Source organism: Salmo salar, chromosome ssa14, assembly GCF_905237065.1.
Source record: "Salmo salar chromosome ssa14, Ssal_v3.1, whole genome shotgun sequence".
NCBI classification, from domain to species: Eukaryota; Metazoa; Chordata; class Actinopteri; order Salmoniformes; family Salmonidae; genus Salmo; species Salmo salar.
This window is the reverse complement of record NC_059455.1, coordinates 82,149,726-82,164,789: the sequence shown is the minus strand read 5'-3', so window position 1 is coordinate 82,164,789 and position 15,064 is coordinate 82,149,726. Positions and strand designations below refer to the sequence as shown.

Genomic DNA, 15,064 nt, shown 5'->3' with positions numbered 1-15,064 from the left:
TTGGGCAGGAGGTTAGGAAGTGCAGCTCAGTTTCCACCTCATTTTGTGGGCAGTGTGCACATAGCCTGTGTTCTCTTGAGAGCCAGGTCTGCCTACGACGGCCTTTCTCAATAGCAAGGCTATGCTCACTGAGTCTGTACATAGTCAAAGCTTTCCTTAAGTTTGGGTCAGTCACAGTGGTCAGGTATTCTGCCTCTGTGTACTCTCTGTTTAGGGCCAAATAGCATTCTAGTTTGCTCTGTTTTATTGTTAATTACTTGACACATTGGAAATAATTATCTTTTTGTTTTCTCATGATTTGATTGGGTCTAATTGTGTTGCTGTCCGATCTATTGATCTATAGATAGATGGTTGTCGATCGATCGGGGAAGTGGTGCTCTGCTGTTGTCGAGTATAGTGTGTACCTGCCTGTAACTCAGGACCTGCTCTTCTGCATCAATGGCCTCGGCTTTGACACAGTTCACAGTCAAGTGAACACAAGGTTAAAAACTATCTTGATTCAAAACAATGACTGGAAAGGGGGTCAGATTTATCTGTGGAGAACAACAAAGGTAGTGACTGTGATTGACGTTCACCATGTACACTACGTGTAAATTTGTTCATTTAAAGGCCTATAGCCGATGTTTACTTGACCAAAAGGCACGGACAGGCTGGTAGGCACCTCTGTTTCAAGTGCCGGCACTAATTTGCAAACCAATTCTATATGTAGAAACGGGCGAAAATGACATCTGTCTGTTTCCCACTGGCGGTCCCTATAACACACCGCACAGATAGCAAGCGAACAGACGGCAAACGGATGGCCCCCTACTGTACCGACTGACTTTTAATGCGCTGTGTTTTCTCCATAACATAGCACCTGCATTCAGTATGTTGTTGTGATGAATGAGTGGTCTTTAAACCCCCATCCTCTAATTTTAGTTTGATTTGAATTCCCTCTGCTGAGAGCCCTCAAGCAAAGTGATGTGACTAGTGTAGGGTGAAGTGGCCCGTAGACGCTGATCTGGAGTCCGTTTAGCGCTTTCTCCTCTAACGGTTAAGGTTATGATTGGTGGAGGGGAAGCTGATCCTAGATCTGTACATAGGGGAAACTTCAACAGAGTTGGTTCAGGGCTGTGAAGATGCACTGCTTGTGGCTGTGATTGGACCCAGAGGAGCTGCTGCGAGCGTTGTAGTGAGCACTGTCAGAGATCTGTTTGCCGCTCTGCTCGCACACCGAGAGACAGTTCTGTAATGGCTGACTGAATTACAATTCAGGGAAACGAGAGCGAGAATGGTAGAGGGAGGGAACGGGAGGGACTCCTGGTGTCTGTGTTTAGTCACGACTCAGCCTGACTGACCTGTTTTTCCTCAGACTCTACGTAACGCAGGAATTACACACACACACACACACACAGAATGACTCACTGTGCCACCTAGACACCCAAAGCCCCCCTGCTTAACAGTAACACACACCCAGACATTGTGGGGTGTGCTGTCTGAAAACGCCCGGCCGGCCTGGTGACAAATGCCAAGTGGAGGTTTTAATATGTGGTCCTGTGGCGTCTGAGGCACTTGGAAAAAAACAGGAATCAGCCACTAGGCTATAGCTGCTAAGAAGATGGCCCAGACAGACATGGCAGCTCTGCTTCTAGCTCCTAAGCAACTTTGCAGTATTACATTATTAGCCCAGAAAGTTTTTTTGTGTTATTACATAGACTACTGTTCAAAAGTTTTAGAACACCTACTCATTCAAGAGCTACCCGCCCCCACCCCACCTTGTCACAACACAACTGATTGGCTAAAATGCATTAACAAGGAAAGATATTCCACAAATGAACTTTTAAGAATGGTGTCCTGTCATATTTCTCCGGGAGGGATAGACAAGCATCGCTGAGCTGAGCAGGTTGCTGAATGGGCTGGTGTGCTGACTTGTTGGGTAGACTGGCTCTAGAATATCTTCCGCTGTTGAGACGTTGTAGACTGTGGACAACCTCTTCCATGGCCGTCCCCAGTTGAGCCAGCTGATCATGGTGTTGACGAAGAAGGTCACCTTGTTCATTGATCGTCTGGGAGATGTCCGGTTGTCCTCCTCGCCCAGACCTCTTCTAAATATCGTGCTGACCGCCGGATCATTCCATCCACTGGAAGCTGCTACTGTCCGGAAGGTAAGCACATACTCAGCAGCCGTCTGGTTCCCAGGGATTGTCCCTTGGCTGCGTCCTGCGGCTGGAGCCACGCTGTCAGGGAGGGGGTACTGTCACATGTGCTCCCTCTCCTGCCTCTTGGTCACCAGGCTGCTCATTATGGCGCACCCCTGTCACCATCGTTACGCGCACCTGCGCGTCATCAGACTCACCTGGACTCCATCACGTCCCTGATTACCTGTCACTCCCTTTGGTTTCTTCTGCAGGTGTCATTGTTTCTGTTTCATGTCTGTTTGTGTCTCTTGTTTTGTATTATGTTGCATTTTATTTATTAAAACACTCACTCCCTGAACTCGCTTCCCGACTCTCAGCACATATCGTCACAGTGGACTTCTAGTCCGACTGGAGGCGTGCACACCATCCACTGCTTCCAAATATATTACTCGCAAATGTTCCGTTTTTAAACATTTCTTTTTAACCTTTATTTAACTAGGCTAGTCAGTTAAGAACAAATTCTTATTTACAATGACGGCCTACTGAGGAACAGTAGTTTAACTGCCTTGTTCAGGGGCAGAACGACAGATTTTTACCTTGTCAGCTCGGGGATTCGACCCAGCAACCTTTCGGTTACTTGCCCAACGCTCTAACCACTAGGCCAGCGGTCACCAAGCTTTTCTGAGTCAAAATGCATGCCGAGATCTACCGCTCAGATTTTTTATTAATATGACTTAAAAAATGTAAGCCTATGCAACATTAACCAATTAACAACAGTACTGTAGCAATGAGGTTTGTGCAGTAGGCTATAGGCCCAATACATTACCACTGCACACTGGCTTTGCTTAAATTTACCTGCCAATGCATTGTTGTTCAGGCCATTTAAAAAAATATATCTTTCAAAATGTGAGGTAGGCTATATGATCACACCGGTAATAGAGCCATTGTTGTATTACTTGTGAGGCACAGCTGAGTGAACATATATTTTAAATAATTAGCTTTTTATTTTACTGGGCTGATGGTGCCTGCATCTGATGGTCAGTCTCAGTGGAGGGAGAGAGCAGCAGACTGAGGGTCTGTCTCTCAACATCGCTCCGCTCTCCCTTTCCTCCACTGACACTGACCAAAAAGAGACACCGTCTTCCACCTGATGGCGAAACTCGTGTCGCACCGCATTATTTCTGCCGCATGCGAAAATCCATGTTATTACTCCTATGAACAGAGAAAGTGAAATATTCCTTGCTATTAAAAAAGACCCAAGCCGCTAATAATAACAACAACGCAAGCCTATAGATACACTTTCCTACTCATTCATTACTGCTGCACTGCTTGTTGTAGCTGTCACGTCCTGACCAGTAAAAGGGGTTATTTGTTATTCTAGTTTGGTCAGGGCGTGGCAAGGGGTGTTTGTTTTGTGTGGTTGGGGTGTTTTTTGGTTTATGTTCTACATTTTCTATTTCTATGTGTTTATCTAGTTTTTCTATGTTGGGGTTTTGGTAGGACCTCCAATTAGAGGCAGCTGGTTGTCGTTGCCTCTAATTGGAGGCCATATTTAGTTGGGGTTTGTGTCACTTGTGTGGGTGGTTGTTTCCTGTATAGTCTGTGCACCTTACGGGACTGTTTTTGTCGTTTGTTTTGTTTAAGTGTTTTTTCCTTCAATAAATAAGATGATCAATATACCCGCTGCATTTTGGTCCACTCCTTACAACGGACGTTACAGAACCACCCACCAAGGGAGGACCAAGCAGCGGAGGAAGGAGCAGCAGGAGAGCTACTTGGAGTCGTGGACATGGGAGGAAATATTAGGTGGAAAGGGACCCTGGAGGCAGGCTGGGGAGTACCGGCGACCGAAGGAGGAACTGGAGGCAGCAAAGGCAGAACGACGGAGGTATGAGGCATTATATCCTCCATTTCAGATGGAGAGGAGGCAGCCCCCAAAAATGTTTTGGGGGGGGCACACGGGTAGTTTGCCTGGGCCAGGGGTAAGCCCTAAGCCAACTTCCCGTGCTTATTATGGGGAGCGTTTGGCGTGGAGAGCACCGTGCTATGCGGAAGTGCGCACGGTCTCGCCCATCCGCAAGCACAGTCCGGTGCGGTCGATACCAGCCCCCCGCAAGTGCCGTGCTAGAGTAGGCATCCAGCCAGGAAGGAGTATGCCTGCTCAGCACATCTGGCCACCAGTACGTCTCCTAGGCCCAGGCTACCCTGCGCCTGCTCTACGCACGGCAGCCATCATTCCTCAGCACAGCCCAGTTCGCCCTGTGCCAGCACTCCACCCGTGTCGGGCTACAGTGACAACTCAGCCAGGACGGGTTGTGCAGGCCGTGCGCTCCAGACCTCCAGTGCGTCTTCAAGACCCAGTGTATCCTGTTCCTGCTCCTCGCACTAGCCCTGTGGTGTGTGTTACTGTTCTGGCGCCTCCAAAGCCAGCCCCACACATCAGGCCTTCAGTGCGCAGTCCCAGTCCAGAGCTTCCGGCGACAGTTCCCCGTCCAGAGCTTCCGGCGACGTCCCACAGTCCGGAGCCTGCAGAGACGTCCCACAGTCTGGAGCCTGTAGAGAAGTCCCACCTCAGCCCGAGGTCTCCAGCGACGCACCTCAGCCCGAGGTCTCCAGCGACGCACCTCAGCCCGAGGTCTCCAGCGACGCACCACAGCCCGAGGTCTCCAGCGACGCACCTCAGCCCGAGGTCTCCAGCGACGCACCTCAGCCCGAGGTCTCCAGCAGTGGTCTACAACCTTGAGCCTTCAGCGGGGGTGGGCAGGTTAGAATGGGGACCGGAGCCAGAGCCACCTCCGTAGTTGGAGGATTGGGGGGGGTGTAGCACGGGAGCCGTCGTTGACGGTGGCCACCCTCCCTTCGCTCCCTTTTAGTTTGGGGTTTATTTTTGTGGGGTTTTTGTTTTGAGGTGCATTTGGGGTCTGCACCTTTGGGGGGGCCTACTGTCACGTCCTGACCAGTAAAAGGGGTTATTTGTTATTGTAGTTTGGTCAGGGCGTGGCAGGGGGTGTTTGTTTTGTGTGGTTCGGGTGTTTTTTGGTTTATGTTCTACATTTTCTATTTCTGTGTTTGTCTAGTTTTTATTATTTCTATGTTGGGGTTTTGGTAGGACCTCCAATTAGAGGCAGCTGGTTGTCGTTGCCTCTAATTGGAGGCCATATTTAGTTGGGGTTTGTGTCACTTGTGTTTTGTGGGTGGTTGTTTCCTGTATAGTCTGTGCACCTTACGGGACTGTTTTCGTCGTTTGTTTTGTTTAAGTGTTTTTTTCCTTCAATAAATAAGATGATCAATATACCTGCTGCATTTTGGTCCACTCCTTACGACGGACGTTACAGTAGCGCTGAGTGGAAGTAGGACGAACACACGTTTTATGGGTTATAAGTGTTGAATACAAAGTGTTGACAGTGCTGAGTAAGAACTTAAACACGAACTCACTCAAAAACAGCAGCTCTTTGCTGTATTTGTTGACGACAGTCTCTCTCTAGTCATGGTTTTGAAATCTCAGGGTTACTCAACCCTGCACATTAGAGGTTGATGCCTTTTGTACATAGACATGGAATCACTGGTCACTTCAATAATGTTTACATACTGCTTTACTCATGCCATATAATTGAAGTCGGAAGTTTACATACACCTTAGTCAAATACATTTAAACTCAGTTTTTCACAATTCCTGACAGTTAATCCTAGTAAAAATTCCCTGTCTTAGGTCAGTCAGGATCACCACTTCATTTTAAGAATGTGAAATGTCAGAATAATGGTCGAGAGAATGATTTATTTCTTCACATTCCCAGTGGGTCAGAAGTTTACAAACACTCAGTTAGTATTTGGTAACATTGCCTTTAAATTGTTTAACTTGGATCAAACGTTTCGGGTAGCCTTCCACAAGCTTCCCACAATAAGTTGGGTGAATTTTGACCCATTCCTCCTGACAGAGCTGGTTTAACTCAGTCAGGTTTGTAGGCCTCCTTGCTCGCACACGCTTTTCCAGTTCTGCCCACACATTTTCTATGGGCTTGAGGTCAGGGCTTTGTGATGGCCACTCCAATACCTTGACTTTGTTGTCCTTAAGCCATTTTGCCACAACTTTGGAAGTATGCTTGGGGTCCTTGTCCATTTGGAAGACCCATTTGTGACCAAGCTTTAACTTCCTGACTGATGTCTTGAGATGTTGCTTCAATATATCCACATCATTTTCCGTCCTCATGATGCCATCTATTTTGTGAAGGGCACTAGTTCCTCCTGCAGCAAAGCCCCCCGCACAACATGAAAAGTCCCCCCATAGCTGCCACCCCCGTGCTTTACAGTTGGGATGGTGTTCTTCGGCTTGCAAGCCTCACCCTTTTTCCTCCAAACATAACAATGGTCATTATGGCCAAACAGTTCTATTTTGTTTCATCAGACCAGAGGACATTTCTCCAAAAAGTATGATCTTTGTCCCCATGTGCAGTTGCAAAGCGTAGTCTGGCTTTTTTTATGGCGGTTTTGGAGCAGTGGCTTCTTCCTTGCTGAGCGGCCTTTCAGGTTATGTCGATATAGGTCTCGTTTTACTGTGGATATAGATACTTTTGTACCTGTTTCCTCCAGCATCTTCACACGGTCCTTTGCTGTTGTTCTGGGATTGATTTGCACTTTTCGCACCAAAGTACGTTCATCTCTAGGAGACAGAACGCGTCTCCTTCCTGAGCGGTATGACGGCTGCGTGGTCCCATGGTGTTTATACTTATGTACTATTGTTTGTACAAATGAACGTGGCACCTTCAGGCGTTTGGAAATTGCTCCCAAGGATGAACCAGACTTGTGGAGGTCTACAATTATTTTTCTGAGGTCGGCTGATTTCTTTTGATTTTCCCATGATGTCAAGCAAAGAGGCACTGAGTTTGAAGGTAGGCCTTGAAATACATCCACAGGTACACCTCCAATTGATTCAAATTATGTCAGTTAGCCTATCAGAAGCTTCTAAAGCCATGACATCATTTTCTGGAATTTTCCCAGCTGTTTAACCTCTATGGGCAAGCGTCCCACCTACTCAACAGCCAGTGTAATCCCGTGGCGCGTTATTCAAATACCTTAGAAATGTAAAACCTTCAATTTTTAAAAAGTATGACTATTTTACACCATTTTAAAGATAAGACTCTCGTTAATCTAACCACACTGTCCGACTTCAAAAAGGCTTTACAACGAAAGCAAAACATTAGATTATGTCAGCAGAGTACCCAGCCAGAAATAATCAGACACCCATTTTTCAAGCTAGCATATAATGTCACATAAACCCAAACCACAGCTAAATGTAACACTAACCTTTGATGATCTTCATCAGATGACAACCCTAGGACATTATGTTACACAATACATGCATGTTTTGTTCAATGAAGTTCATTTTTATATCAAAAACCAGCTTTTTACATTAGCATGTGACTAGCATGTGACTAGCATTCCCACCGAACACTGCCGGTGAATTTACTAAATTACTCACGATAAACGTTCACAAAAAGCATAACAATTATTTTAAGAATTATAGATACAGAACTCCTCTATGCACTCGATATGTCCGATTTTAAAATAGCTTTTCGGTGAAAGCACATTTTGCAATATTCTCAGTAGATAGCCCGGCATCACAGGGCTAGCTATTTAGACACCCAGCAAGTTTAGCACTCATCAAAGTCAGATTTACTATAAGAAAAATTGTATTACCTTTGCTGTCTTCGTCAGAATGCACTCCCAGGACTTCTACTTCAATAACAAATGTTGGTTTGGTCCAAAATAATCCATCGTTGTTCGTGTGTTCAAGACACTATCCGAAAGGGTAAATAAGGGTGACGAGCATGGCGCAATTCGTGACAAAAAAAATTCTAAATATTCCATTACCGTACTTCGAAGCATGTCAACCGCTGTTTAAAATCAATTTTTATGCCATTTTTCTCATAAAAAAGCGATAATATTCCGACCGGGAATCTGCGTTTAGGTAAACAGACAAAAGAAAAGAAAGCATTCGGTCGAGTCGGGCACGCGCCTAAGCCCATAGTACTCTGAGCGGCCACTTGCCAAAAGCGATAAAGTGTTTCAGCCAGAGCCTGCCTCGATATCGTTCAGCTTTTTCCCGGGCTCTGAGAGCCTATGGGAGCCGTAGGAAGTGTCACGTTATTGCACAGATCCTCAGTCTTCAATAAAAAGAGCCAAGATGAAACACTACTTCTCAGACAGGCCACTTCCTGCATGAAATCTTCTCAGGTTTTGGCCTGCCATATGAGTTCTGTTATACTCACAGACACCATTCAAACAGTTTTAGAAACTTTAGGGTGTTTTCTATCCAAAGCCAATAATTATATGCATATTCTAGTTACTGGGCAGGAGTAGTACCCGATTTAATCTGGTTACGTTTTTTATCCGGCTGTGTCAATACTGCCCCCCAGCCCTAACAGGTTAAAGGCACAGTCAACTTAGTGTATGTAAACTTCTGACGCACTGGAATTGTGATATAGTGATGTCTGTTAACAATTGTTGGAAAAATTACTTGTCATGCACAAAGTAGATGTCCTAACCGACTTGCCAAAACTATAGTTTGTTAACAAGAAATTTGTGGAGTGGTTGAAAAATGAGTTTTAATAATGACTCCAATCTAAGTGAATGTACATTTCCAACTTCAACTGTATGTACATGCTGTATTCTACTGTATTTTAGTCAGTGCCATTCCGACATTGATCATCCTAGTATTTATATATTTCTTAATTCCATTCTTTTACTTTTAGATATTACTGCGCTGTTGGAGCTAGGAACACAAGCATTTAGCTACAGTGGGGGGAAAAAGTATTTGATTCCCTGCTGATTTTGTACGTTTGCCCACTGACAAAGAAAGGATCTGTCACGGTTATCGTCGGTGAAGGAGGACCAAAATGCAGCAGGACTGTGTTTGTTCATTTTGAACATTTATTAAATCAAACTGAACACCAAAAACAACAAACAAGAGAACGAACGATCCACAGACAGTCTGACAAGGCTAAACACAGAACAATCTCCCACAAATACAAGACAAAACACACCCAACTAATATAGGACTTCCAATCAAAGGCAACACCAAACAGCTGCCTTCAATTGGAAGTCCACCCCAATTAACTCAACATAGAAACACACTCACTAGACTACACATAGAAATACATAAACATAGACCATAACTCAAAACCCGGAAATAATAAATCAAACGCCCTCCTAACTAACACACCACCCTGAACCACATAAAACAAATACCCTCTGCCACGTCCTGACCAAACTACAATACCATTTAACCCTTTTTACTGGCCAGGACGTGACAGGATCAGTCTATAATTTTAATGGTAGGTTTATTTGAACAGGGAGAGACAGAATAACAACAAAAATATCCAGAAAAACGCTTGTCAGAAATGTTATAAATTTATTTGCATTTTAATGAGGGAAATAAGTATTTGACCCCCTCTCAATCAGAAAGATTTCTGGCTCCCAGGTGTCTTTGATACAGGTAATGAGCTGAGATTAGGAGCACACTCTTAAAGGAAGTGCTCCTAACCGCAGCTTGTTACCTGTAAAAAAGACACCTGTCCACAGAAGCAATCAATCAATCAGATTCCAAACTCTCCACCATGGCCAAGACCAAAGAGCTCTCCAAGGATGTCAGGGACAAGATTGTAGACCTACACAAGGCTGGAATCGGCTACAAGACCATCTCCAAGCAGCTTGGTGAGAAGGTGACAACAGTTGGTACGATTATTCGCAAATGGAAGAAACACAATGGACTGAAACACAAAAGAACTGTCAATATCCCTCGGCCTGGGGCTCCATGCAAGATCTCACCTCGTGGAGTTGCAATGATCATGGGAACGGTGAGGAATCAGCCCAGAACTAGTCCCGTTTGGCTCAGTTGGTAGAGCATGGTGTTTGCAATGCCAGGGTTGTGGGTTCGATTCCCACGGGGGACCAGTATGGGAAAAAATGTATGAAATGTATGCATTCGCTACTGAAAGTCGCTCTGGATAAGAGCGTCTGCTAAATGACTAAAATGTAAATGTAGAACTACACGGGAGGATCTTGTCAATGATCTCAAGGCAGCTGGGACCATAGTAACCAAAAAAACAATTGGTAACACACTATGCTGTGAAGGACTGAAATCCTGCAGTGCCTGCAAGGTCCCCCTATTCAAGAATACATATACATGCCTGTCTGAAGTTTGCCAATGAACATCTGAATGGCTCAGAGGACAACTGGTGACAGTATTGTGGTCAGATGAGACCGAAATGGAGCTCTTTGACATCAACTCAACTCGCTGTGTTTGGAGGAGGAGGAATGCTGCCTATGACCCCAAGAACACCATCCCCACCGTCAAACATGGAGGTGGAAACATTATGCTTTGGGGGTGTTTTTCTGCTAAGAGGACAGGACAACTTCACCGCATCAAAGGGACGATGGACGGGGCCATGTACCATCAAATCTTGGGTGAGAACCTCCTTCCCTCAGCCAGGGCATTAAAAATGGGTCGTGGATGGGTATTCCAGCATGACAATGACCCAAAACACACGGCCAAGGCAACAAAGGAGTGGCTCAAGAAGAAGCACATTAAGGTCCTGGAGTGGCCTAGCCAGTCTCCAGACCTTAATCCCATAGAAAATCTGTGGAGGGAGCTGAAGGTTGGAGTTGCCAAACGTCAGCCTCGACACCTTAATGACTTGGAGAAGATCTGCAAAGAGGAGTGGGACAAAATCCCTCCTGAGATGTGTGCAAACCTGGTGGCCAACTACAAGAAACGTCTGACCTCTGATTACCAACAAGGGTTTTGCCACCAAGTACTAAGTCATGTTTTGCAGAGGGGTCAAATACTTATTTCCCTCATTTAAAATGCAAATCATTTTATAACATTTTTGACATGGGTTTTTCTGGATTTTTTTGTTGTTATTCTGTCTCTCACTGTTCAAATAAACCTATAAAAATTATAGACTGATCATTTCTTTGTAAGTGGACAAACGTACAAAATCAGCAGGGGATCAAATACTTTTTCCCCCCACTGTACACCTGCAATATTTTTTTTTTTATCCTCCTAAAAATATGAACCCTTAGCGTAGTGTAATATCAGTCACATTAGGATGTTTTGGGTGGAAGGAGTAGATTGGCCTAGACTGTGGTAGATTTTTTTTTCTCACCTTGACTGCTGGGATGCAGTGTCAGAAGTGAAAGGAGAAATTAGGTTAAGTGGATCCTTGCTGTAAATTAGTGGTTTCTAAAAACTCACTCCTGTTTGTTGAAGCCATTAACACCCACAAAACAGGGGTGCGTATAAGTGATCTTTCTCCTGAAGTGTGCACTTGTTCACTTCCCTTCATGGATTTAAAAGGAAATGACTGATATATGGAAACTCCCTCTAGCCCATGTCAACACCAATCCAATACTTTTACATTTGTGGGGATCAGTGAACGAGTGCACACTTCAGGAGGAAGGAGAGATGATTTGGACACGCCCATTGTCTGTGACCTGCTGTGAGGGAGGCGATCTCCATAATGGGCCTTCGCTTTGGGACACAACATCGGGAGTGTGTGCATTGGTTGGACTCCCAGCGTTGTGCATCGTTCTGGTGGTTTGCAACGGAAAATAACCATACCACAGTATAGCCGGCTTCACACAAAAAAAATGTTTCCTGTCAACAAAAGCATATATATCACCAGAATGATGCACAACTCGGGGATACCACAGTAGGCAACCAAGCTGAGCCAGCCCAGACACACTGGTCCTAGGGCCTGTCTCCTGTCCTTTCTCCCTTCCTTGTGTGTGCCACAGTAGAACCAGGGTCTGGTTCATTGATTGTGAGAATGGGGGAGGATGGAAATCATGATGAGTACATTTCCTCTCAATAATACAGAGCTGATCAGAGAGCGAAGCAGAGCATTGTACTCCAGACACTAGCACTCTATCATTAGGTTGGGGTAGAGATGTATCTTATGCCCAGAGTTTACCCCTCATATCAACCAGCAACAGGTTCCTTAACACAGAAGGACAATGAAATAACCCACCAACTAATATTGTCTGTGTCTTGTGAAGTGTGTCCTGTACACTGAGTATACCAGACATTAGGAACACCTTCCTAATGTTGAGTTGCACCCCCACTTTTGCCCTCAGAACTGCTTCAATTTGGACTCTACAAGGTGTCGAAACCGTTCAACAGGGATGCTGGCCCATGCTGACTCCAAAGCTTTCCACAGTTGTCAAGTTGGCTGGGTGGTGGACCATTCTTGAATAAAAAGAAAATGTGTCTTGGCCATTCACCCTCTGAATGGCACACATACACAATGTCTCAAGGCTTAAAAATCCTTCTTTAATCTGTCCCTTCATCTACACTGATTTGAAGTGGAATTTAACAAGTGACATCAATAAGGGATCATAGCTTCACCTGGTCAGTCCATATCATGGAAAGAGCAGGTGTTCCTAATGTTTTGTACATTCGGTGTATGTTGTGTATAGGCTAAGTGAAGTGTCTTGTGATTTATTTTATTTGGATTTATTAGGGTCAGGCGCCAATATCGACAGCTAGTCTTACTGGGGTCCGATGTGATATGTATGTCTGGAACAAAGGTTGCCAAGCAAATTTACCTATGGGACGATAAAGGATTCATTCATTAATATCCCATACTTTGTGAAATCACGATGTAATGCAGCAGGTGACGTTGGTATTGAGAATTCCAAAACCATATGGAATGAAATTGCAAAAGCTGCTTAATTTTGATTGGATGTTGCATGCCATTGAAATAGTGCTTTAGTTCCTTCATGTATCAGCACAGTTGCTTGAGATGTCACTTGCAACAAAAATTGTGTGAAAGTTGCTTTGTTGCCTAACCATAACCATTAGGTGGGTAAATGCAAAATAAAACTGACTGAAGATCAGTGTTTGGGGCCATCATTACTTTGATCATGTATTCATTCATGATGGCTAATGTTTTCCACCGTGGGTTGCTTGCTGACCTACTCAGTTTCCCATGGAGGAAAGGTTGTGTTCATGTGTTAAGGACATGGACATACCATGCCTGGAGTTTTGCTCCAGTTCTGTGTGCTGTTGATCGATGACAGATATCTCTTTTGTTGCCCTCGTGATGACAGCCAGCGGAGGCCCAGCCAGCGGAGACCCAGCCAGCGGAGGCCCAGCCTCGGTCGGGAAAGGTTGCACTCAAAGGTCAGGGATCAAGTTATGTAAATGTCGGACGAGGGAATTCAGGAGCCATGTTGAGGCAATGAAAATCAAAGCCCCCCCACTCCCCCAACTGGTAAATACGACTCAAAATGCTAACCCCTAATATGTGACTGGCTGCATAAAGAGTTTGTGGTGTAGTTCACTTCAGGGTCGTGTTCAGGAGGGCACACCGTAGCGGAACATTTTGCAACAGAAAGGGAAAATGTGTGTTCATAATGGATAAATTCAGGTAGTCCTATTCTACCTCCAGTTTCAAAACGTTCTCTCCCCTCTGAACACGACCCAGCCAAGTCACACTCTGTACATGGAGCTCCCAGGTCGGTTGTAAACCTTCACACGTATGCTGACGTTTCAGGCCTATAGACGTGACGCTGGTTTGAAATGGCAGAGGCCACCTGCATTCCTCTAGGTGGATGTGTGAAATATTGCTGCTAATGACATCTGGGAGGGGGGGTGGTATTGACGCCTTCTGAAGCACTGACTTCTGGGAAAGGGCTCTCAGCTACTGCTCCACTGCTTCTTCTGTTTGGGCACCTCCGGTTGCGACCTTTAACCCCTAGTGGAATGGTGCTGCTGCTTTGAAGTTGGCTGCAACATCTTCATGAATGTATAGTATATTCTCACCCCATTGCTGTATTGTGTTACCCTGCTACCATGACAACAGTGTTACAATGTGAAGCTTGTAGCTTGTAGCAGGCCTATTTCATGCATTTGAAGTTTCATTGTTACTCTTATTGGAACGATTGGTGTGCTGTGATTCTTGTTTTGGTAGTCTGTGTTGAAAGGTTACAGTAGGACATTTTGTTAGGTATGTTGATGAAAATGGATTTGTTGCAAATAATTTCACCCTCCATATCAGTATCAATTTCCATGCCAATAATTTTTATTTCCTAATTTAGTATGGCCTGCCTTCTTAATTTTCAAATGGCAGTGGTCAGTGGATGGCTCAAAATTCATGAAGCACGTCTTTGATTTCAAAACACACAGCCTCCCTCCCCAACTCTCCCATGTTATGTCATACTGTGCAGCCCTCGGTTCTCTGTACCCACTGGCCTAAATGCATCAGAAAGCAGCTGGCAGGTTTATTTTTAGTTACGTTTCAGTCGAGAGAGCATCAGGTCCCCACTCAGGGAAATCGCTTCACTGAAGTGCCTGGTGTCAAAACAGCCCTGTTGGACATGCAGGTTACACACTGAGACAAACACACTGAGACACATACACGGACAAAACTCACACATAAACACACACACAGACCACATTCAGTCACAACCGTCACCCCGCCGCATGATGCTACACTCACTTGACCTCTCATATCGTGTCTCCACAACGATTAAACCATAATTCTTTGAAGAGGTCACCGCCATAATAATAAACGCCAGAATTTTAAGGAGACCACCATCTTGGCACAGTGAAATGACTTGGCATTTCCCGAGTGGCGCAGCGGTCTAAGGCACTGCATCACTACAGACCCTGGTTTGATCCCGGGCTGTATCACAACCGGCCATGATCGGGAGTCCCATAGGGCGGCGCACAATTGGCCCAGTGTCGTCTGGGTTAGGGGAGGGTTTGGCCAGGGTAGGCCGTCATTGGAAATAAGAATTTGTTCTTAACTGTCATGCCTAGTTAAATATATTTGTTAATTTTTTTATTTTTTTTCAAAATAGCAACTTGACCTATCTGATTATCCACGTTTGAGTCTCCTCAAACTTTTGAGAACCGAGCCTGAACTGAGGCAGGCCCCTCTATGA

The 15,064-nt window shown here is 45.1% G+C and overlaps 1 protein-coding gene across 2 annotated transcripts in view; it reads left to right on the top strand.

Moving 5' to 3' along the window:
• The window catches only part of LOC106570418 (protein tyrosine phosphatase type IVA 3), an 81,827-nt gene that overhangs the window by 18,293 nt on the left and 48,470 nt on the right, over nucleotides 1–15,064 (top strand). Inside the window, exon 2 of one of the 2 annotated variants that reach the window (XM_014142722.2) lies at nucleotides 13,226–13,389. The exons of the other annotated variant lie outside the window; for it this stretch is intronic. The gene's annotated coding sequence lies outside the window, so the exon portion shown is untranslated. The remainder of the gene's footprint in view (nucleotides 1–13,225; nucleotides 13,390–15,064) is intronic. 2 annotated transcript variants of the gene reach the window in all.